Below are 23,939 nucleotides of genomic sequence, written 5' to 3'. Positions count from 1 at the left end.
CTTTTGTAGATACTCTTGACAATAACCTGCTTCTCCACAAAAAAAAAAAAAAAAAAAAAAAAGTACTTGGGATTGTTCCTCAGAAAACCATCCAAGCTTCATAGTGGGAAAACAGGACGGAATGTTACTACACATTTAGGGATCTTAACAAAACCATTACCATCATGGGACAAGTGGCAGATAATCTACTAAACCCTTCCCAAACTTTTCCATACTTAATCCCTCACCATCTCCAGGAGATACACGCCCAATTATTACCCCTAATTTTATTGTTGGTTTGTGAAGACCTCTGTTTTAGAGCCCTGAATTAGTTGCACCATTTAGTATGCATATGGCACTGTTTTTATTACTTATCTATACAAGAATCCTTTTCATTTTGGAATAATTGATTTATCCTTTTTTATTCCCAAATCCCATTCCCATTCCTCCACATCCCATAGGAAACCATTCTATTGTAATTATATGTGTGTTTTGTGTGACTGTGTTCTTATATAGTGTGTAATATATGAAGAGTAATGTTACAGGTTTTTCTTACTTTTTCAACTAGAGCTGTTTTTAAGCTCCTTTGATGTTGTTCTGTGTACCTCTAACCCAAAGTATGTATATCAGCCCAATTTTCCAAGATGAGGGAACTGAGGCTTAGGAAGTAAACTATATCACCTGGCACAACATCACATAGATGTTCAATTGTGGAGCTGGATTCCAGTCCATTTTACTCCCAAGACTGTATTCTTGGTCACTCTACTTTCCTTTGTTTCCCTTCAAAAACTTATGTTTGTTTTTCACAGTGACCCTGTGAGGTTCAGAGAGGGTAAGTAGCTTGTCCAAGGTCACTCAGTTAATTGCAAAATTTAGATGACAACTCAGGTGTGTCTGACTCCTGAGCCTGTGTACTTTTCCTTTTTTTTTTTTTTTTTTTTGTCTAATGACTATTAATGCTAGAGTCTTCTGAGTTAGCTCACTCTTTAAGTTCCTTGCTCTGTGCTTGACTTTTGTTTAGTGGGCTGGAGGAGGGGTATACATTTCTTTATCAATACAATGGAGAGAGTGAGGCATCTTGTGAAGAGAGGCCTGTTGGATTGTCAGTTACAATCTTACCATGGCTGTTGCTAGTGATTAGTCCCATCTGAACCTATGGGTTCAGCAAGCAAGACTATGTGGGCAATCTCTCCTCTCTGGGTGGATTTCTGCCAAGGTTTCATGCTGGAAAGATGAGAGAACTATTGAGTTCTTTCTCCAAGGCTGACATGATACAATAGGTCTGGTGACAGGAGGTTTTCCTTTTTCTAGTTGCCCTTGGACTCTTTGTGGCTTTGACTATTGGGATTATGTAAAGTTCCTTGTATGCATTGGCCAGTGGCCCTCAGCTGTATTGTCCTTGCTGGTAAGCACTCAAGCAGAGTGAAGGGAATTCTTAGTTCTCCTGAATATTTCTGAAGATCACAGGTCTAGATCACTAGTCCTGGAGTCTGGCTTTGTGGACCAAGGTTCTTACACCTTACTTAAACTACAGGTATAAAACATGTATCTGTATGCTTTTACAACATTTGTCTTCAGCCATTTCATAGCAAGCTAACCATTTGGATGGGGTACTTTTCTTGCCATCAAACAAAAGGGAGAGAAGAACATTGACATTTTTGAAGTATTGAGCAGAGTTTTCTTATTCTGATACAAATATGAGGGGTTATCTTGTGTGGGGAAAAATGTGATGAATTTTATAGTAAAAAAAAAAAAAATCTCAGACTCACTTCTTCTTTCCAGTGTGACTTTAGGCAATTTACTTAACCTCTGGTTTATTTATTTCTTCAAACATGAACTGGAGGCAATGACATCCATCTCACAATGCTATTATAAAATAATAGGAGAAAACATATATAAAATATCTGGCACATTATCAGGCATTCACCAAATGTTAGGTCACCATCAGAAAGAAGATATTGCAAATATTTTAGTACCTCAGCTCATTTTAAAGATTTTTCTAGCTGAAGTTAAATTATAGATTTTTTTCCCTTTGCCCTTTCAGTTCATTTTGGTAGAGGACAGCTTAGCTGGGCCTTGCAGCATTTGGAAGGTCATTCTGTGCATGAATTTGTTTTGGCATTTATTTCTGCCTTCTTTATTTTATTTTATCCACTGCCAAGGGGGCATTTTGATTGGCACAGGGAGCCAAGTGAAACAAAACACTCCCTCGGAGGGACATACATGCAGGAGCTCTGTGAGAATCACCTCCTTTCTGTCTGATGAAGGCTGACTTTCTTCCCCTTCACTGTGTTTCTGAGGGACTTTTGATGTTTTCCTGGCCCTGTCAGTTTCATTCCTTGCCTGCCTCATTCACTAACACCACAAGGCACTATCAGCTCAGACCCAGAAACATGATGCCAACGTTGTAGAATCCATTTAGACATGGTAACGTCTAGTCTGAGGCTTGCAGGGGACTACAGCTGAATTTATTTTAAAGCCTAAGGGAAGAGAAAGGCTTCTCTGCCTGCCTGGTACTTGGTTTCATTACTCAGCCTCTTTCCTAGTGATAGGGATTTTGTTCATTGTCCCTTGAAAGTTATCAATCACCTGAGCTCACCTGTTTCCATTAGCTGTACTTTTTGATCAGTGACTCTAAAATGAATCATCTGAAAGTTTCTACTGCCTTACGCAGAGACCCTTCCAGGTAGTCCAGGGATGAAATGTGTTATTCATTAAGCTCTGTCCTCTCCCATACCCAAAGAAATTCAGGAGAGGCAGTAACTCTGCTTTAGAAGAGACTCTAAGAGGATCATATGTTCATCAGAAGCATGTGTTGTACTTTGCACTGAAGAATCCTCAGGAAGGAAACACATATAATAAGCAGCAAGATAATTTAAAATTAGTTGGTGGGGGTTTGAAACCTTAGACTTAGAGCAGTTTTCCTTCAGTGTATGGCTCCCCACTAACAACCCATTTACCTGGGAGCTTGTTCCAAATTCAGGCTCCTTCCCCTCCCCCTGCAAGAAGATTCTAATTTTGGATGTGGAGTCCTAGAATTTAGAAGTGATCCTGATGGATGCTGACACTTGAGAATCACTGAAGCAGAGATCCCATATTCCTTCCTCAAGGACTTTATATTAGGTTTCTTTGTAAAATGTAATTTAATCACAAATAAAGAAAAAAAATAAAATGGTTGCTGTGTTAGAAAGAGGGATACACTTAGAAATTAGGCAGATGTGGCTTTAATTTTTAGTTTCATACCTGGAATGGTCATTAGTATTGTTTCCCAAATGAATCTTGCTTTCCTCCTTCTGGGAAAAATGTTAGTATCATACTTCTTTGGCCTCTTGGAGTTAGGTGTGGCCAGGTGGGGCTTTGGCTAATGAAATGTGAACAGTGGCATCTTTTTTTTCTCTTTTTTAAGGATCTTATTTATTTGTCAGAAAGAGAGAGAGAGAGCACACAAGCAGAGGGAATGGCTGCTCAGCAAGGAGCCCAATGCAGGACTCGATCCCAGAACCCTGGGATCATGACCTGAGCCGAAGACAGCTGCTTAACCAACTAAGCCACCCAGGTGCCCCTGAACAGTGGTATCTGGCAACATTTGAGATGGGCCTGGTCTGTCAGCCTAGATCCCAGGGTGATGGTGGCAAGCGGAGAACTGCTAATCAGCATGGCTTGTAAAGAATAAGTTAAGAAGGAATGCTCATTGTTTTAAGACTGCAATATTTGGGGTTTGCTTTTTACTGCAGCAGAACCTAGACTAACCTAACTTATAAATAGTAACTCACTCTATGACCTGAGCCAAGATAGTTAAGAGCCCCGAGCCTCATTAACACCACCATTAAACAAAAAATGTAATATCCACAATTAAGAGTTGTTGAGAGGATTAAATAAAATTGTGTAGAAGAGCCTTGCCTGGTTGCTACCACATAGGCACTGAATATGTATTGGTTTCTTTCTTTGTCCCCACAATCTTTCTCACCAATGTGTGCATACTATAAGGTTTAGATATAGTTAGGTTTTTGGAAGAACACTTAAGAAGATGTAAACATTGATTCTGTGCCATCAAGCAACTCCATGAATCAGAGTTACAGAATCTTGAATTTAAGCCATATGTTGAAGGTGGAAGGTAATTATGCCATACATCCAGATTGGCACACATAATGATGAATATGACAAATAAGACAATCTCTCTGTCTTCAAGGAGCTAATGGTCTAGTTAAGGTGGCAGAAAACCATCATAACTGAGTAAACTTGCACAATAATAAAAGTGCTATAATACAAACATGCATAAAACAATGGGAACCAGGAAGGTGAATGATTAATGTATATAGGTAGCCAGTGATAATATTTATTCAGAGCCTTAAATGACAAGAAGATGTTATGCAAATGCAGGAGGAAGGAAAAGGCACGCCAAGAAAAGGCATGAGTTATGAGGGTCTATAAAAGTATGAGGGTCCATGCTTTGAAGAATGGCAGATCATGGGGTTTAAGAGTTAGAGAAATAAATAGCTATTAATTCACAGGAGATGGGGTATGCATGTAACTCAGGTCAGACTGTGAAGTTTGGAAACCTGGCTAAGATTCAGACCAGAAAAACGATAATCAAATCTGTGTTTGGAGGCCAGACTTCAGGTAGATTAAGGAGAAAAGGAGCGCATTTGATGGTTTCCTAAATTTGAGTATGACAGTTATCCTGGGAATAGAGACCAAAGTTAGATTTGATGATTAAGTCTGTGTAAAATCAAATTGATGATGGGACATGATAACATGTTTATAACTAAGTGTGGCAAACAAAAAGAAATTTTAAAATGTGGTTAAATTTTCTAACTGGAGCAAATAGATGAATGATGTTGACATAAGGCAAGAGAGAAGAGAAAGAAAGAAAGAAAGAGGGAGGAAGGAAGGAAGGGAGAAAAAAAACTCTTAGTTTGGGGATAATGTAAATCTGGTTTTGGCTTTTTTATAAGATTGTTATGTAAAAAATAAAAAGAATATGTAAAATATATAAGCAAGTTATGAACCATAAGAAAATGAATATTTTTGAGCTATGTACATGGAGAATGTTACTTCTAATATTGATGCCACCTGCATTCTTCTTTCCAAACCCATCCCACTATCCAGAGTAATTCTCCTCCTTTCTCTTCACAGTTCTACCACTTGTGGATATATTCTCATACAACAAAATGCTTAATTTTTATATAACATATAGCATTCTGTGATAATTATTTCACTCTATCTTATTGTTACTATTGAGATTCATCCAAATTTATTTGTGTAAGTATTGTTTATTCCTCTTCCTTGATGTCTAACAGTATATTGACTGACCATACTACAATTTATCCCTACTTCTGTTCGTGCCTTTAGATTATTTCCATTTTTTAATTGTAAACAATGCTGCTATATGTCCTTCTTTTGATCATTTTGATTTTGAGGAGTATATTCAGGCACTCTAAAGCTAAGGGAAACATCTGAGCTAGATATATGAACTGGAAATCTTTGAGGAATAGGTGGTATTAAAGGCCACTGGCTTAATCACTATGATTCAGTGTAATCATAGAGAAGTGGGACATGCTTGGGAATCAAAATCCTTAGAACCACTAACAACTAAAACCTGAAGATACGTGCATTAAATGTGTTACCTGAGAGTAAGAGAGAAATCAGGAGTCATAACAGGGAAATCACTGGAGGAGATATTGAGGTAAAGTATGGTCTACACTCACAAAAGCAGAGAACACTGGGGTGGATTTGTTTATTATAGAATCAGTATATAGTTAGAGACCATTCATTCGAGAGTTGAAAGGAAAGACGTAGAATGCAAGATGAGGAAGTAGTACCGGGAGAGTACATTAGTGCTAAAATGAGCTCGTTGGTTAAAAGGGGCCAGAGTTGACCAGGGGGCTGAGGATGGATGCACATTCAAGGAAATGTTTTTGGAGACATGAACATATTTATGGATGCAGGGGAGAAGTTGGCTATTTAAGATTCATGGGAGTAATGGAAAACTTGGTAAAACTATGTCCTAAAACAACAACATTAGAGAAGATTTATGACTTGCCCTTCACAGACACTCTTCTAATTTTTTAATATTTAGTCTCTACAACAATCTTAGAAGATATTTTATTATTTCCCCTTTTTTATTAATACTCAAGCTGCTTTGTTAAGAATAGATGGTAAGGGATCCAGAGGAGAAGAAAGAGACTTAGATAGCCTTGCGCAAGTACAGTCTCAAGATGATGGTGAATTGAATGAGGGGCACATGGTGAGAAGAGATTGAATTTGGCATTACTTTTGAAGTAAAGCCGATCAGATCATTAATAGCTCAAACTGGGCTGTAAAGGAGAGAAGTAAAAGACAGCTCCAAGCTTTTTGGGCTGACTAAGTGGTTGGATGGAATTGTTACCGAGATGGAGACTATGGTAAAGCAGTGTGGGGAGGAGGAAGAGAAGTGAGATTTTTAATATGCTAAGGTTGAAATGCTTAGTAAATATCCAAATGGAGGCAGTAAGTGAGCAGCTGGATGGATATACAAATCCAGAGTTCCTGTGAGCGGTCTAGGCTGGAGTTGTAAATGTGGAAGTCATCAGTGTTTAGACAATATTTATAGTCATGAGACCAGACAAGACCACCAAGGGACTAAGCCTTAGACAGAGAAGAGGTGATGTCTAAAAATTAAGCCCTGGGTTAGAAAAGATGAAGAGGAACCAGGAAAAAAAATAGATTGAATTGGAGGAAGCATCCAGGTAGGAAGTGAACAAAAAGAGTGGTTCCTGGGAACAAAGTGAAGAAAACAAGGAACAGGAGGAAATTGACTGTTTCAAAAGCTTAAGTTCAAATATGGAAAGGACTAAGAAATGAACACTGGATTTAGCAGCGGCAAATACAAAGTTGAATGAAAGTCTCAGTTTCTCCATTCTGATGACTGATTATACTTCCAAAATAGCAGAAAAACAGACTACATTCAGCTGCATGGAAGCACTTTTTTTTCTCACGTGAGTCAGAACTTGAGTTAGTCCATTAATCAGAAGAGTTGTTGTTTGCTAATATTTTGATGTACATCCAGTGCTTTCTTTGTATAGAAATAACTTGCCTAAAAGCAAATATTTAAGTTTCTGTTTCCTTAAATTATGGGATAACTTGAAGACACCTAAAGCAATCTGAGTGCAGAATATATCTAGATCTCCACAACCCTATCCAAATCTTCTATGGTTGTATACCCCACGCCTATTTCAACAGGGGAAAAAAAAATGGCAAATCACCCTTACCCAGTCATTCCAAAGGCTCTACTTAGTTTTCATCAAAATAATTCTTTTTTTTCTATTCATACTTTATCAATTTATAAAACAATAAATACAACATGAATATACAGATTTGGGAACCAATGCAGTTCTGTCTTGAAGAGACTGGAAGGAGTAAAAGAGAAGTTGAAACTAGATATTTTCAGCAAGAGTGTTGAGTATGCCTTGGGTATCTGCCAGCATGTTCAATACCCAGAGAGAAGACCATTGTTAATTTCAAGAGAAGGAAAGTGGAATTTATTTATAAGATACTCTAAATTGTAATCGCTTATAATTTATGCACTAACATTCTGGTTTATAAAGGGAAGAAAGAAAAATCATCAACAATAATCTTATCGTCATTGCCCTCACATTATCTCATGGAACTAAATCCGATCTTTTTACAGAGCCCAACACTTCGCATCTCTTCCCTCCCATAGGAAGCCTCTCACATGCCAGACATAAACCCTCAGGAACTTTGGCTAATGTGTTTTTCAGTTATCATTTGCAGATCATTAGATAGTTTCCAGTCTCACTATCTTTAATTGTATACTTGAGGTGAAAGTTTCCAGAATGCAAGATCTATGCCAGTCTTTTTTCATAGTGGTCATAAAAACATGGTCTAACTGGTCTAACTTATGAATATATATTTTATTATCTATGTTTATTATTAAAAAACTAACAAATGTCCACATGCATTTTGTGCTTCATAATATACAAAAATGCTCCCACTCCCCTTATTCATTCATCTAACAAATAATAAGTGAGCAATTTCTGTGTGTCTAGCATGATTCTCTATAGAGTTAGAGAAGTCAGAGAGGGCCTCTCTGAGATGGGGACATCTTTAAAAATATTTCATTTGTATTTATTTAACAGAAAGAGGGCACAAGCAGGGGGAGGAGCAAAGCGAAAGGGAGAAGCAGACTTCCCACTGAGTAGGGAGCCCAACCTGAAATGGGGCTTGAGCCAGGGACCCTGGGATCATGACATGAACTGAAGGCAGATGCTTGACTGACAGAGCCACCAAGGTGCCCTGAGATGGGGACATTTAAGCTGAGGTCTGAATGTAAGAAACAAGCATACTTGTGATAGAAAGGAAAAACATTCTTCATGTTCCATAGTGGGAATGAATGGAGCATGTTGGAGACAGAGAAACAAAGTATATTGAGTGACAGGAGAGGGACAAGAATGAAGATGGGTGGGGGAAGGGGATGCAGGTTCATGTAAGGTCTGGTAAAATTTTGTATTTTGTTCTAAGGAAAGAGGGGAGTCCTTGGAGAATTTTAAAGAAGGAAATGATGTATTCTGATTTACATTTGAAAGTTCATCCTGGCTGCCAATAGGAGAATGACGGAAGTTGGAAGATTAGTTGGCAGGCTAATGTGGGTTAATCTCAGAGACATTATGTTAAAAAAACAACAACACACACTCATGAAAGTTGACATGCTGTGCTGTACACTGTAGTTATACAATGCTGTACACATTGATTTGTGTGAAGTTTGGGCAGGAGAGGATGATCACTGGGACTGGAGTGGTAATAGTGGTGAGGGAAAGACCTTTAATGTGTAATCCTGATTGTCAACTGTTAAACAGAGAGGGAGGGGAGAGATTATTCTCCATGTTACACAGATAAGGAAAACAAGTCAGTAGAGTCAAATATCTGCCCGAAATCACAGAGTTAGTTGCAGTGGATCTAGGTCTCAAATTCAGATTACTCCTTTTATTAATTAAGAATGGTTCAGATATATACATTTATACAAGGACTTTGGCTCAGCAATGAAGGGGGGGGGGCTGGCTGGTCCTACAATAAAATAACATGGGTCAATCTCACAGGCATTGCATTTAGTGGGGAAAGCCAGACACAAAGAGTGCATGTTATATGTAGTTCTACACTAACCAAACCAACCCTGTGGTCTATGGTGACAGAGGTAAGAAAAAGGATGATCTTTGTGGATTCAGGGGGATTGACAGGAAAGAGCCAGGAGAGGACCATCTGGGAGGATGCAAATGTTCTACACCTTGACCTGTGTATGGGTTACATGGGTACATATATTTGCCAAACAAAACTCCTTGAACTAAATTGTTAAGGGGAAAAAAGTTCAGAGTACATAAATAATCTCTTAAGTATATAAACCCAAAACAATGACAATGCTGGGATGCAAATCCAAGTTTCCTGAAGTTAGGTCATATACTGTTGCCTTAAAACCACAGACCATGGGTCTGAAGCTACTTGAGAATCCTGGCTTCTGAGCTTTAGTCGAGTGTCATGACACGCTAATAACTAGACTAACCCTCTTTTGTTTGGAGCTATAGTTAATAAGCCTTAAATTCATAGGTATGTCCCGCATGGGCAATATGAATGATCTTCTAGAACAAGAGAACTTATGCTGAATATTGGAGAATTTTATAGGATGACAGATTGATTCTGAGGTCCTGAACTGCGTGAAAAAACTTTTTTCTAAGAAAAGCTCTCAAGATCCAGAATGAAACAAAAAGCCAAGATAACTTAAAATAATCCTTATAGCAGAATTGGGTTAGCTTATCAGAACTTAGAGTCCCTCTAATGACACCTTTGATGATGGTGTCCACATGATTGATGCCACTGAGCTGATAATGGGACACAATGCCCTTACCAGAATGGCATTTTGGCAAAACGCAATATCTTCTGACTAACAGTTCATTTTTTATAAGATTCTATTCATGGACTGCATAGTTATACAATCTCATCAGTCTGCCATTAATCATTTGTAAGTCTGTCTATACTCTGTAATTTTTAAGGCCTGGATTCGCATACATGAAAACACTGTGTTAACATTTGTATAGCATTTTAGTTTACAAAACATTTGGGGCTTGAATCATGAGATAACTAGGAGAGTATAAGAGGCAGTGGCTCCTTTATCTTATGTATACCTCTCTTGGGTGAGCTGGAGTCATGGTGGAGAGACATGTCCTGAGAGGTCTCAGCTCCAGGGATACCTGAGCAATCTGAGAGGGTGATGTTTGGAGGGTAGAGTGATTTTGGTATCCCCTGTGGCCTCGCTTGTGCATGATAATGTCACATCTCACTTAAGAATACATTAGAGTATCCTCAACACAGGTATAAGCATCCTGGAGGCAGAAAGCATACTCTTACCTTGCCCTGAGCAACATTCCAGACCAGGAAGCTCCTGCTAACTTCAAAAATGATTAGGAAGGTGGTAGCAGAACAGGATTAATGAATTATTAGACAGAAAGCATCTAAGTTACCAGAAAAAGCACACAGGACAGAACCAGAAAAGTAGGTTTTACCCTGGTTTTCTTGTATTCAGCATGACAATTAATTTTATTACTTTGTATTAGTTTACTAAGATTGTCATAGCAAAAATACCACAAAGTGGGCGGTTTAAACAACAGAAATGTATTATCTCATATTCTGGAGGCCAGAAGATCAAAGTCAAGGTGTCAGCAGATTTGGTTTTTCTTTTTTTCAAAACTGTAATTTTTTTTCAGCTTGAGGCATGATTGACAAATAACAATTGTGTATATTTAAGGTGTACAATGCAATGTTTTGATCTATGTATACATTGTGAAATGATTACCACAATCAATTAATTAACATTCCCAGCACCTGTATGTGTGTGGTGAGAACACTGAATATCTACTCTCTTAGCGAATTTCATGTGTACAATACAATAATTAGCTCTAGTCACCATGCTATAAATTAGATCTCCAGAACTTGTTCATACTGCATAACTAAGCATCACCCTCGAAGCCAGACTTTTTTACAAACATCTCTACATTTCCCCATCCCCCAGCCCCTAGAAACCACCATTCTACTCTCTGCTTCTATGAGTTAGACCTGTTTAGATTCCACAGATAAGTGAGATCATGCAGCTTTTATTTTTTCTGGATCTGTATCTGGGTTATTTCACTTCACACAGTGACCTCTAGGTTCATCCAGGTTGTTGCAAGTGATAGAATTCCCTTGTTTTTTAAGGTTCTAATATTCCATAGTATGCATATACCGCATTTTCTTCATCCATTCATCTCTCTATGGATATTTCAGTTGTTTCTGTGTCTTGGCAACTGTGAATAATGCTGCAATAAACATGGAGTGCAAATATCTCTTTGAGATACTAATTTGATTTCTTTTGAAAAATACCTAGAAATGGGATGACTGGATCACATTGTAGTTGTATTTTAAAATTTTTAGGAACTCCCAAACTATTTTACATAATGGCTATACCAATTTACATTCCCACCAACGGTGTACAGATGTTTGTGATCTCTTGTCTTCTTACTAATAACCGTCCTAACAGGTGTGAGGTGATATCTCATTGTGAAATGAGATGAACTAGTTCCATTTTCATTTCCCTGATGATTAGTGATGTTGAGCACTTTTTCATATACCTTTAGTCATTTGGATGTCTTCTTCTGTGAAATCTGGATTTGGATTCTTTGCTCATTTTTTAAATCTGTTTATTTATTTTCCCGTTACTGAGTCAAGTTCCTTATATATTTTGGATATTAATTCTTATCACAATTCATTGTTTACATATAACACCCAGTGCTGTATGGTGACTAAAATAAAATAAATTTAAATAAATTTAAATTTTAGCCTAAAAAATTAGTGTTGGGGAGTAAAAAAAATAAAATTCTTATCATATCTATGGCATTCAAATATTTTCCACCATTCTTAGGTTGTCTCTTCAGTCTTTTAATTGTTTCCTTCACTGTGTCAAAGCTTTTTAGTTTTATGCAATCCTGCTCACCTATTTTTTGCTTTTGGAACCTATGCTTTTGGTGTCATATCCAAAAAATTCTTGCCCAGACCAATATCAAGAAGATTTTCCCCTATATTTTCTTCTAGTAGTTTTATAATTTCAACTCTTAGGTTTAATTCTTTAGTACATTTTGAGTTTATTTCTGTATATGGTGTGAGGTAAGGATCCAATTTTATTCTTCTGTATTTATATATACAGTTATCTCAACACTATTCATTGAAGAAACTGTCCTTTCCCTGTTGTGTGTTTGTGGCACCCTTGTTAGGGTTAAGTTGACTGTAAATGCATAGATTTATTTCGGGTCTGTACTCTGTTCTGTTGGTCTATTTATCTGTTTTTATGCCAATAATATACTATTTGATTACTGTATGTTGAACTATTTTTTGAAATCAGGAAGTGTGATGCCTATAGCTTTGTTTGTCTTGCTGAGGATCACTTTTTCTGTTCAATATCTTTTGTATTCACATGAATTTTAGAATAGCTTTTTTTTTCTATTTCTGTGAAGGTGCCATTAGAATTTTGACATGAGTTGCATGAGTCTGTGGGTAATTTTGGACATTTTGACATTAATTCTTCCAATTCATGAACATAGAATATATTTCAATTTATTCATGTCTTTTTCAATTTTTCATCAATGTTTTATAGTTCTCAGTGTACAGTTCTTTTACTTCCTTGTTCCAACTGTAAATGGGATTATTTTCTTAATTTCTTTTTCAGATAGTTTGTTGTTAGTGTGTAGAAACACAACTGACTTTTGTATGCTAATTTTGTATTCTCCAACTTTACTGAATTCATTTATTAGTTTTAACAGTTTTTAGCAGAGTAGAGTTTTCTATATATAGGATCATATCATCTGCAAATAAAGAGTTTTACTTCTTGCTTTCTAATTTGGATACATATTATTTATTTGTCTTGCCTAATTGCTCTGGCTGTGACTCTGGGTGTGACTGTTGAACAATGGCAGGAGTGGGTATCCTTATCTTGTTCCTGACCACAGAGGAAAATCTTTCAGCATTTTACCATTGAGTATAATGTTAGCTGTGGGTTTGTCATATATGGACTCTCATACTGAGGTAATTTTCTTCCTTCTATACTTAATTTGTTGAGAGTTTTATCATGAAAAGGTGTTGAATTTTGTCATTTTTTTTCTTTATCTGTTGAGATGATTTTACATAATTTTTACCTTTTGTTCTGTTAATGTATTATATGACATTTTTGATTTGCATATGTCAAATCATTCTCATATCCCAGGGATAAGTGCCACTTGATGATGTTGTATTATCTATCTACATTATTTAATGTATTGTTGAAATTTATTTGCTAGTATTTTATTATTTATTTTATTTATTTATTTACATGTATATTCATTAGGGATATTGGCCCATAGTTTTCTTTATTTGTGGTGTCCTTATCTGGCTTTGGGATCAAGGAAATGCTGGCCTCATTAAATGAGTTTATAAGTGTTTCCTCTTTGACATTTTGGAAGGAATTGAGAAAGACTGACATTAATTCTTCTTTAAATTCTTGGTATAATTCAGAGTTCCTTGGTGGCTCAGTTGGTCAAACATCCAACACTTGATTTTGGCTTAGGTCATGATCTCAGGGACATGAGATCAGACCTCATCTTGGGCTCCACACTCAGTGGGAAGTCTGCTTGGGATTCTCTCCCTCTCCCTCCTCTTCTCCCTCTGCTGCTTCCCCCCACTCACACATTCTCTCTCTCTAAAATAAATAAATCTTAAAAATAAATAAATGTTTGATATGATTTATCAGTGAAACCATCTAGTCTTGGTCGTTGCTTTATTAGGAGGTTTTTAATTAGTGATTCAATCTCCTTACTCATTATTGGTCTTTCAAGATTTTCTACTTCTTCATGATTCAATCTTGACAGGTTATATGTTACTAGAAATTAATCCATTTCTTCTAGGTTATCCACCTAGATCCCAAAGCTCCTGATAAGGCAGGTTTGTTTATGGTACTCTCAAATATCTGTTTCTGTGGGGGAATATGGGCTGAGAACATCCTAATTGGCCATTTTCTGATGTTACCAGTGTTAATTCCTTCTGTGGGCTCTTCAGGAAGGATTTGTTTCAGGCCTTTCTCTTTGACTTATAAATGGCCATCTTGTGTTTCCTCTCATTGTCTTTTTTCTATGCACATACACTTCAAATTTTCCCTTTTTATAAGGATACCAGTGTTATGGATTAGGTCTTACCTTAATGACTTCATTTTAACTTGATTACCTCTATAAGGACCCTATATCCAAATAAAGTTCCATTCTTAGGTAGGAGGCTTAGGACTCTAACATATCAATTTGGGGGAAAAAATTCAACCCATAGTATATTTTGATAAATTGTTCTGAAAAACATGTATATTTACCTTACTTTTTACTTAAAAGTTGAAAGTCAACATATGTAAAAACACTTACTAAGCTGACTATTTCTGTATAAAAATAAGGCGGTAAAATTAATGAGAGATGATGACATAGATATACCTAATAATAAAAGCTCTTTACAGACAATGACCACATGCCTCACACAATCCTAAATGCTTTAAGTCATTAATCTTTAAAATCTTCTGTTGATATAGATGGTAGCATTATCCTTACTTTCAAGATGAGGAAAATGAAATATAGTAAGTTTGGAAAGTTTTCTAAGAACACACAGCTTATATGTAGAATGGCCAGAGGTCAGAGTCTACAGGCTTAATCCTACCTACTCAAAATAGTTGCTAGTCATAGAATCAGCTTAAAGTTTCCTGAATGGAGGTTGTTACAAAAATAAAAATATGTATTAAAGATGAAAAAAAATAGAAATGATTTCTACAAACAGGTAAATGGAAAATTATTTGAATATGTGGACATATGGTAGGCAGATAGCAAAATTATAGGAGTGAAGTAGATGAAAATTCATGGGTGGAAAAACTATTATGTTTTCTTGTAGTGGAATTCTAATTAAAGCAATGAGATGTTTAAGAGCAAAGTTTCCTTCCTGAGTTCAAATTCTGACTACACCACTTACTAACTTCGTGAATTTAGTCACACTCCTTTTGTACTACAGCTTCCTCATTTAAAAAAAAAAAATGAGCCTAGTAAAAGTATTACTTTCTAAAGATTCTGTAGGAATCAAACATCCTAATAGTTTTTAAAAACTTGGGGAAACAACAACAATAACAACAACAACAACAACTGTACAAAGTGAACCAAAGACCCACAGATAGTAATTCAGAGCAGAAATGAAAAATTTGCACTTCGGGGTACCTAGGTGGCTCCGTCAGTTAAGTGTCTGCCTTCAGCTCGGGACATGATCTCAGGGTCCTGGAATCAAGCTCTACATTGGGCTCCCTGCTCAGAAGAAAGTTTCCTTCTCCCTCTGTCTCCCTCTCCAGTTCCTTCTCTGTGCTCTGTCTCTCTCCTACCTTCACTCTCTCTCAAATAAATAAATTTCTTTAAAAAAGAAAGATAGATAGATAGATAGATAGATAGATTTAAACAACAAAGGAATTCTTCCGTATACCTAAGATCCCCTCTAAGCTTTATTAAAGGATAACTGGGAAATGATAGTTACATGGTAGACTCATGGTAGCAGCACCTTCAACCCACATTTAAGTTGGGACCTTCCAGAGAAGAGAAACTAAAATTATTTCAGGACCTAGTATGTGCAGGGCTTTTTGTATGCTGATACATATGTATATGTTATGTCATTTCTCAGTGGTTCAGAGGGCATAAGCTATTAATGAATTTTTTAAGGATAATTAAATTGAGATTTGCTTAGGTTTACACAGTTTTTGACTCGGAAGTTACCTCCAGGTTTATTTTACCCCAAAACCTATGTTACTTTCCACTAAAGCAAGTAAACTGTACTATAAGTCACATTTCCCTTTCTTTGTGTCTCTTCTTCAAATATCTAATAGTGACTACTATCTCCCCCAAAGTACTTGAATTGATCTTACACATTTCCAAGAAATTAGGTTATAAGATAATGAGTTGAAAAAAAAAAAGTTCTTTCTCCAGAGAGATGACATCTTACAGTTTCCTGACAGATTTTTTTCTTCTTCTCCTAATGAACTATCAATGTGTACTGCCCAGAGAAGCCTCAAACTGCAGGTTTCTGATTAATCTATTTTCTTTAGATACTGTTTGATCATGACAGAATGGTCCATGGGGACAGTTTTGCAATGAATGTTTTTGACAATGATAGGAACACAGAGCTAAACAGAGTATTAAGAGGCATTTAATGCAGTAGAGACATCTGGTCTCTTTTTGCAGCAGAATTAGCATAAAATTATCATCTCATTATTATTATTACCATCTCAGAAATCATAAGAATTCATAAAGATATCTCTGACTACAGAGGTGGGGAGGGGACCCTGGTAGAGGGAAAGAAGATTTCAGCCTCAAAGTTGAGTTTTGAAGAAAAAGTGATTGTGCTGATCTAATGTTGATGAACTCCATCTATTTGAAGACACAGGCACAGTGTGGGAAAGGTGGAGGGAGGCCAGAAGGACTTGAAACACCTTGGATTGAATCAGAGAAACCAGAGGTAAAAGTTCCAGAGTGATAGCTCAAAGGAAGACATAGTTTCATGCAAGGGGCCATTCTATAAGGGGTACCACATAGCCCCATGAATGAGAAAAGGGAATCCCAAACAAACAAAAATGTACCTAAAGGAGGAAAAGCCCTCCCAGAAGTCTGGGAAAATGCCAGGTGAAACTGGGTTTTAATTCTAAATTTATCCCTGCAAAATCCAAGGCAAGGCCCATCTCCTCTCTGTTGGAGCTTCTGGGTCTCATTTGCGAACATGGGGCTTTGGTCAAGAAAGGATCCCAGGCCTCAGCCACTTCTAACATTCCTGCTATTGTGGTTTTGGCAATGAGAACTTCTAGGATCCAAATGAGCTTTTGGTTTGGCTCTTTTAACTGACTTTCCTCAAAAACAGGCAATCCTTATTTTTCTATGGTCTTTCAACATTTAAATCTAGTTCCATATTTGTGGATACATCCTAGCGTTTATTTGATTGAACAAAAAAAATAAAAAAATAAAAACAGGATATAGCATCAAAAATTCTAACTTATAGGCCAGGATGTAAGTACTATGAGTACATTACTCAATCTTTCCCAGGCTCAGTTTACTCATCTGTAAAAAGGAACAATGACATCTGTCTGCCTATAAAATAGTAGGAAAAGGGAAGATCACTAATATTCCTTTCAAGTGGGCACTGTTATGTGCCAAGGGTTTAAAACTCATTGTCTTGTTTGATTTTTACAATAATCCACCCAGGTAAACATTGTCTCTCGAAATTTTCAAATAGAGAAATCAAGAACTAGGGATATCTTGCTAACACACAGTGAGTGTGGAGCTAGGACTCCCGGCCATAGGTGGTTGATAGAACAGTGATATAACAGTGGGTGATATAACAATCCTTCATCAGGGATGGTCATCAGAATGAAATAAGCCAATAGGGCTGGGAGCATTCTGCGCATCTTGAATGTGCTCCTGATATACCATCTAGTGAGCATAAGAGCCTGATTTCTGGGATCCAATGGGCCTGCATGCCTCTGCCATTTGCAAAAACCATCCTTGGACAAGGACTTAAATTCTCAATTAGCCTGTTTTTAGTGTTCAAAATGGAGCACTTAATATTTTTTACCTCTTGGTTTTATTTGAAAGATTATGATAAGAGGAGTTTCTATTCTTGTAGCCTCCTCATTTCCATAGAGAGGGAGTTCTGTTAAAGTTTTACTCCTGGCTTCCATCTAACCCTCCATGCTTTCACTCTCAATAAGGCATGACTTCTCTGATTGAATAAATATGGAAGAAGAAATTAGACAGCTTTTCCCCCCAATGCTGTCTTTCTCCAAGGGGACCAGTCCTTCTCCTAAGCCACACAGTATATGGGATGCCCAGGTGTAACCCCTGTGGGAAGGGCTCAATAGACCAGATGAGCCAGTGCTGGCAGGAACAAGTCTAGTGAGTCTAGGGGTGAAGTAGTGAGGGATCCCATCATGGCTGGAGGGCTAAAGCCATTTCCTCAAATCATCCTTATAGGTAATAAAACTGACATTAAAACAAACAAACAGAAAAATATAAGGCTCCTTCTGTTTTTTTCTTGAGTTTTATTTCTCATTTGGTTCTGAACTGGGAGACAAGGGTATATTTATTGCACCCTTCCTGAAACCTCAACAGATTAAATGAGTTAATATATGAAAAGCATCAATCATCGTGTCTGGAGCATTATCAGTATCAATAAATGTTAACTATTACTAGCAGGCTTGGCCAAGTAGATCCTTGGATTACAGGTACCAGAGGAATTCCTGAAAGGGCTGGAAGAGCATCCCAGGGATGGATGGGCTGGAGGATGGGCCACTCTGTGGAAACATGCTTTGCAGAGTGTGTTGACTCTATGTTATTTTTCTCAGAATAATGCTGGTGATTTGGTTACACATCAGAATCCAAAGCCATTTTGTCCACCAGATTGTATTCTGAAATTTAACTGTACTTTGGATCTATATGAGGCACAGTAACAGGTCTCTTCTTAATCTGACTGGCTCATCTATGGCTGTAATTATTTTAAGACTAGCACAGTTACCTTAGTAGATAGACCCTAGGCTGGAATCAATTTTGGAGCTACATGAAATGGAACTGAGTACTTCCTGGGGTAGAGTGTTTCTTTGATGCTTCTAAATGTGATGAGATGGAAGATTGAGGACCCCCGTGTGTTTTGTTCTGTTTCTTTATTCCCTGTTGTAAAGATGGTACTGCACAACGTTCATAGCTGCCCTATTTTCAGTGCTGACACAGGCTTATTTTGGTTGTCTGAGAAGTCCTAGACCACAAGCTGGCAGATCTCACTAGGATGAAGAGACAAGCAAAGGGGAATTTCACATAACCTCTAGTCAGGGGGTGGACCCAGGTTTTAGGGGGGTATAAGGGTTATACTTTTGCAGAACCCTTTTAAGAAAAATAATGCAAAACTGTGAATACAATATGAGAGGCCCTGAAATATATGCCTCATTAGCCCCACAAGGAACCTACCACTGCCCATAGCCAAGGACGTTGTGCAGGACCTGGTGACTGCATCCAATCATCCCTTTTATTACCTCCCCTGGGGCAGAAATGCTGGCCATGAAGCAACTTCCAATCAGAACGATCTTCTTTCATTTGACACACAAAGGGGGAGCTCCTTCTCCAATCTCTTACAAAAGCATTAAACAGCAGGTAAGCACAATTTCTATCTAAAGAGAGGTTTCATAGGACCTTTGAAAAATGCTATTTGTTCCCTTTCTTTGTTGCAAGATACATAGTGTATCTTTTTGGAATATAAAGTTAGTATCTTAGAATATGTGATTCAGGATCAGCATTCTCAATTGCCAATTGCCAAATGAAAAGTAAAACAAACCCAGTATATTACTAAGTGAAAGAAACCCATCTGAAATGGCTGCATACTATATGATTCCAATAATATGATGTTCTGGAAGAAAAAGCAAAACTATGGAGACAGTAAAGTAATCAGTGGTTTCCAGGAGATAGGGAGGAGCAGGGAATGAATAGGTAGAGCCCAGAGGATTTTTAGGATAGTGAAACTACTCTGGATGATACAACTGTGATGGATATATGTCATTACGCATTTGTCAAAACCTATAAAATGTACAACACCAAGGGAGAGCCCTGATGTAAACTGTGGAGTTCAGATAATAATGATGTGTCTGTGTAGATTCTTTGATGATAACAAATGTGCCACTCAGTTGGGGGATGTTGATAATGGGGAGGTTGTGCATGTACGGGGATAGGGACACATGGGAACTCCATACTTTATGCTAAATTTTGCTGTGATCCTAAACCTTCTCTAAAAAATAAATCTATTTAAAACAAAAACAAATTCAGACTTAGGTATGCAGAGACTTTTATTTGAAAGGATTATCACAAGAGGGAGAAAAGGACTACTGCAAAATGTAACAGTAGATCTTCAGGCACTTCACTCCCTTGGGCAAAAAAGGACTTTTTCTTTCATATGGAGTAGGGAACAAGACCAGAAAGAACCCTGTGTGGAAGTAAGATGGACAGGTGGAGGTTTTCTGACTGGAGAGTAGATCACAGAACATTTTGCTCTGAGGTAAGACTGTTCTAGAAGAAGCCATGGAGGAGGGGCTGTCTGCTGCCGCAGACTGAGAATGCATCAAATTTCAGGAGACTAAGGGGACCAAAACTTGATTATTGTCAGGTTAAAGGGCATTTTGTTCCAACTGTTGTGTGGGCACAAATATTTTAATCATTTGCGAAGCACTGAATGGTGTAAGGTTTTATAGGTGAGATAAACGACACCAGGCAAGGTGGGCACAAGGCAAGATTTATTAAAGGCACTCTCCAGCGAAGTTTCAGGGCTCAGGAGAAGGAGAGCCAGGAAAGTCACGCGGGGAGGAGGTGGGCACCCTCGGGCGAGGTTCCTCGACTCTGGAAAGGGGAGTGGGGGAAGTCGCACTGGGAGGGAGTTGGTGGGGGTCTTTTATCGGGCCAAGGTAGGGCATGGGCTCACATCCATATATGGTAGGGTATTTGGTGATTGGAGGGTATGGGGTGGGGGGTCCTGATACTTCTGTTTCCTGCATAGGTATCGGGTTACCTATGGAGACGTGACTGGGCATACATCCTTTTGGCGGGAGAGTCAAGGGTTAAGGAAAGGGGTGGGGAGGAGGCTGGAAGACTGGCCCTGGCGGTCATTTCTATTGTTCCTCCTGCACTCCCAGAGCCGCTGACCCAACAAATGTGAAGTGGAAATTGTATGTCTGGTCTTGTCATAGTCAAACAATGAGAACATTTGTGAACCTCATGTAACTCATCTGTGGAGGAGTGATTCTTTGCAGTAAGCCATTTCCCAGAACCCCAAAACATGGGAAGTGAGACGGTTTTTAATCATTGCTCTTTCTGGGAGCACAAGGTTCAGGTAAAATTCAAGATGGTCACAATGCAGTTGTTTGCCATGAGAAGGAATAATTTCCACACATGGAAGTTAATGAGTCCCCGCCCCATAATATAGGTGATTTTCTAAGGGTCTTCTCTAATGGAATCCCTGTTCCTTCTCACACCATGGGTGCCAAGGCTGAGTTTCATCATATATGAACTTTGGTTAATAATATTCAGTTTTCCTGCAAATTTTGAGGATGAAATGAGGTGATGCAGAGCCAAGTATTAGTGAGTGGGTCCAAAATGTTATTTCACCTCTTCTCATTACTTTTGTTGACTGAGCAATTTCCCGGTGTGATCTAAAGCTGTCACCAGATAATGATCTGCCACATAAACTGGTTGGTGGCTTCTCTCTGGTAGAAGGATTGCCCCTGTTCATGGCAGCAACATGTTATGTGTATTACTTGATTCATATGAGCTGGAGCCCTTGTGCTTGAGGTTCTCTGGATGTTTCACTTTCATCCTGGGTTAATCTCCATGACACAAAAGGGAGAGTCAAGAAGAGGGAGCTGGGGGCAAAAGCAAGAAATGAGGATGTCATGCCCTCATGTCAACTAAATGGAGAAGCATCTCCCAGAGGGACAACTCCATAGGCTACAAAGAATTGACAGAATAATCTCAAAGAGAATGCAGATACCAGCAAGACTGAGTCTGACAAGTAGAAGAGCTGAAAACAGAAAAACTGTTTCTTTTAATTGCTGTTAGCACAGAAGATGCAGATATTTTGGGGTTTGATGCAGTTGTTTCATTTTGGAAAACATAGATCTTGCCTGAAGGAAAATGGTTTCAGGGACTGACTTAAGACTTCTTCTAACTTCTCCTGAAGTTACAACAATGAGAAAAAAAAAATGAACTGAAGTTCTAGAGGAAAGTTGATTCTAGGAGGACTGTTGTCTATCAGTCATTCTTAACATAGTAAGAAGTAATATATTCAAAATGTTTTATTCTTAGTACCTGACATTGAGTTGAAATCAACCATTCTTGGGTAAAATTGTTCAAGAAAGTTTCAAAATTTCATTGTAATAAGTAGTTTTTACATCCAGCTTCCTCTATCCAAGACCCAAACAAGTTAGTTTGAGCTATCTCTGCATTTCTATTCATGGAAATTTGAAGAGTATGTGAACATATATCCTAGTTCTCCTAGGATATATCCTAGTTCTCCTAGGATATATCCTAGTTCTTGTGCTCTGTCTGGTTTAGCATTCATCCCACAGTTCTCCTTTTCTGAGCTGAAGTATCATTATTAATGTGCATCTCCACTGAAATGAGTCTGGTTAAATTTGGTAGTCATCCACTTTTCTTTCCCACCTCCACCATGGTCTCACATGAACATGTATGAGGTATACACAGGCAGGGAACAGAACCCTACATTTTGGTGACCTTCTCCAGACTCAACATGTCCAACACCTTACCAAGGTACAATCAGAGAACTTACTGGTGAAATAAATTGTGCTGGAAGTGACTGGCCAGTGGCAGGAGATTGCTTCTAGTTTCCTCTGGTGGAAGGAGAATATTCAGTGCCACTGACACTACTGGTCTCCCATTGCACGACCAGTAGTGCCAGATTCTGTCAGTATCCGTGAGTTTGCAAGATCCCATCTAAAGGTTCAGTGGGAAACATGGGGAATTACAGGTGAGGTGCATTTGAAGTTGAGAGAGAAAGGGGCCAAGGAAAAGAGTAGCTTAAATATTTTGCTACAGTGATTTTACCATTTATTACAGGATCTAAATCTACAATTTATTAATTTTGTTGTTTGCTCACTTTTAAAATTTTTCAATAAAATCTTTTGACAGCAATGAGTTTTAAAAAGGTGTGCTACTGAAAACTTGAAGATCAAGTTTACATTTCTCCAGGGAGATGCTGATAAACACATACCATACAACATGTTGGTTGACACCTACTTTCCATTAGAGCGACAGTGCTGATATCACAGAACATGTGAAAACCGACATTCAGATCTGTTGAAGAAATGTCAGCATCTACTTTGAAAGACAGAAGTTATTATCTGAACTCTGTTTGTATAAGTTATGTTTATATTTCATTACAAAAAGCATGACTTTTCACTTAGGTCAAATGGTTTTATTTTCTGTGTTAATTTCACTTATCTTCAATTCCATGTTTTTCTTGTGCACATATGAAAGCAGAAATTATCGCTATATATGTAGTGGTTTCATTAACTTAGCATAGGAAGAACTAGTAACTAGTAAGTGATGTCAGCTTTATATTGGTTTCATCACAAGATAGAAAATCCATTAAAATATTTCCAATAATTATCTGATTCTTTTATCTAGTTCATGGAATAGAAGTAAAGTATTTGGAAATGCATTCTGCCAAAAGAGATATTTTACATTATTGTGAATGCTATTGCAAAGCAAAAGAGTTCAACATTCAAGATACAATTATTTTGGGGGGTTTTGGTAATAATATGAATACAGATTTTGGTGGCTCATAATCTTATTGTTTAAACAATATACATAATTAAGTAAGAGACCTATGGGGAATTATTTTCTATGTGTGATAATGGTATGATGGTTTTATATATATATATAGATAGATAGATAGATATAGATATAGATATAGATATTTTAATTTCCCTCTATCTTTTAAAATATACACTGAAATATTTATGAGTGAAATACTATGATGTCTGATATTTGCTTCAAATAAATGAATGTTAGGATGAACACATACATGTGAATACAAAGGAAACAGGAGTGGCTATGGATTGATGGTGGTTGTAGGTAACTGATGAGTACACAGGAGCTTATTGAACTACTTTCTATATTTCTTTTTGAATGTTTGAAAGAGGAAGGGGAGAGAGTGAGACAGAAAGAGAGAGAGAGACTGAAAAAGTTTAAAAAGTTTTGTGATTAAGTATATGATGAATTAAAACACTCAGTACTGCAGTATTAAACCAGATTTTAGGAATGTTGGATCCTTGGGGGAAAACTTAAAAATCCTACCAAGTATTCCAC

The sequence above is a fragment of the Enhydra lutris genome, unplaced genomic scaffold (assembly GCF_002288905.1).
Source record: "Enhydra lutris kenyoni isolate GAN:26980312 unplaced genomic scaffold, ASM228890v2 scaffoldscaffold14, whole genome shotgun sequence".
Taxonomy (NCBI): domain Eukaryota; kingdom Metazoa; phylum Chordata; class Mammalia; order Carnivora; family Mustelidae; genus Enhydra; species Enhydra lutris.
Note: the sequence above shows the minus strand (reverse complement) of the source record.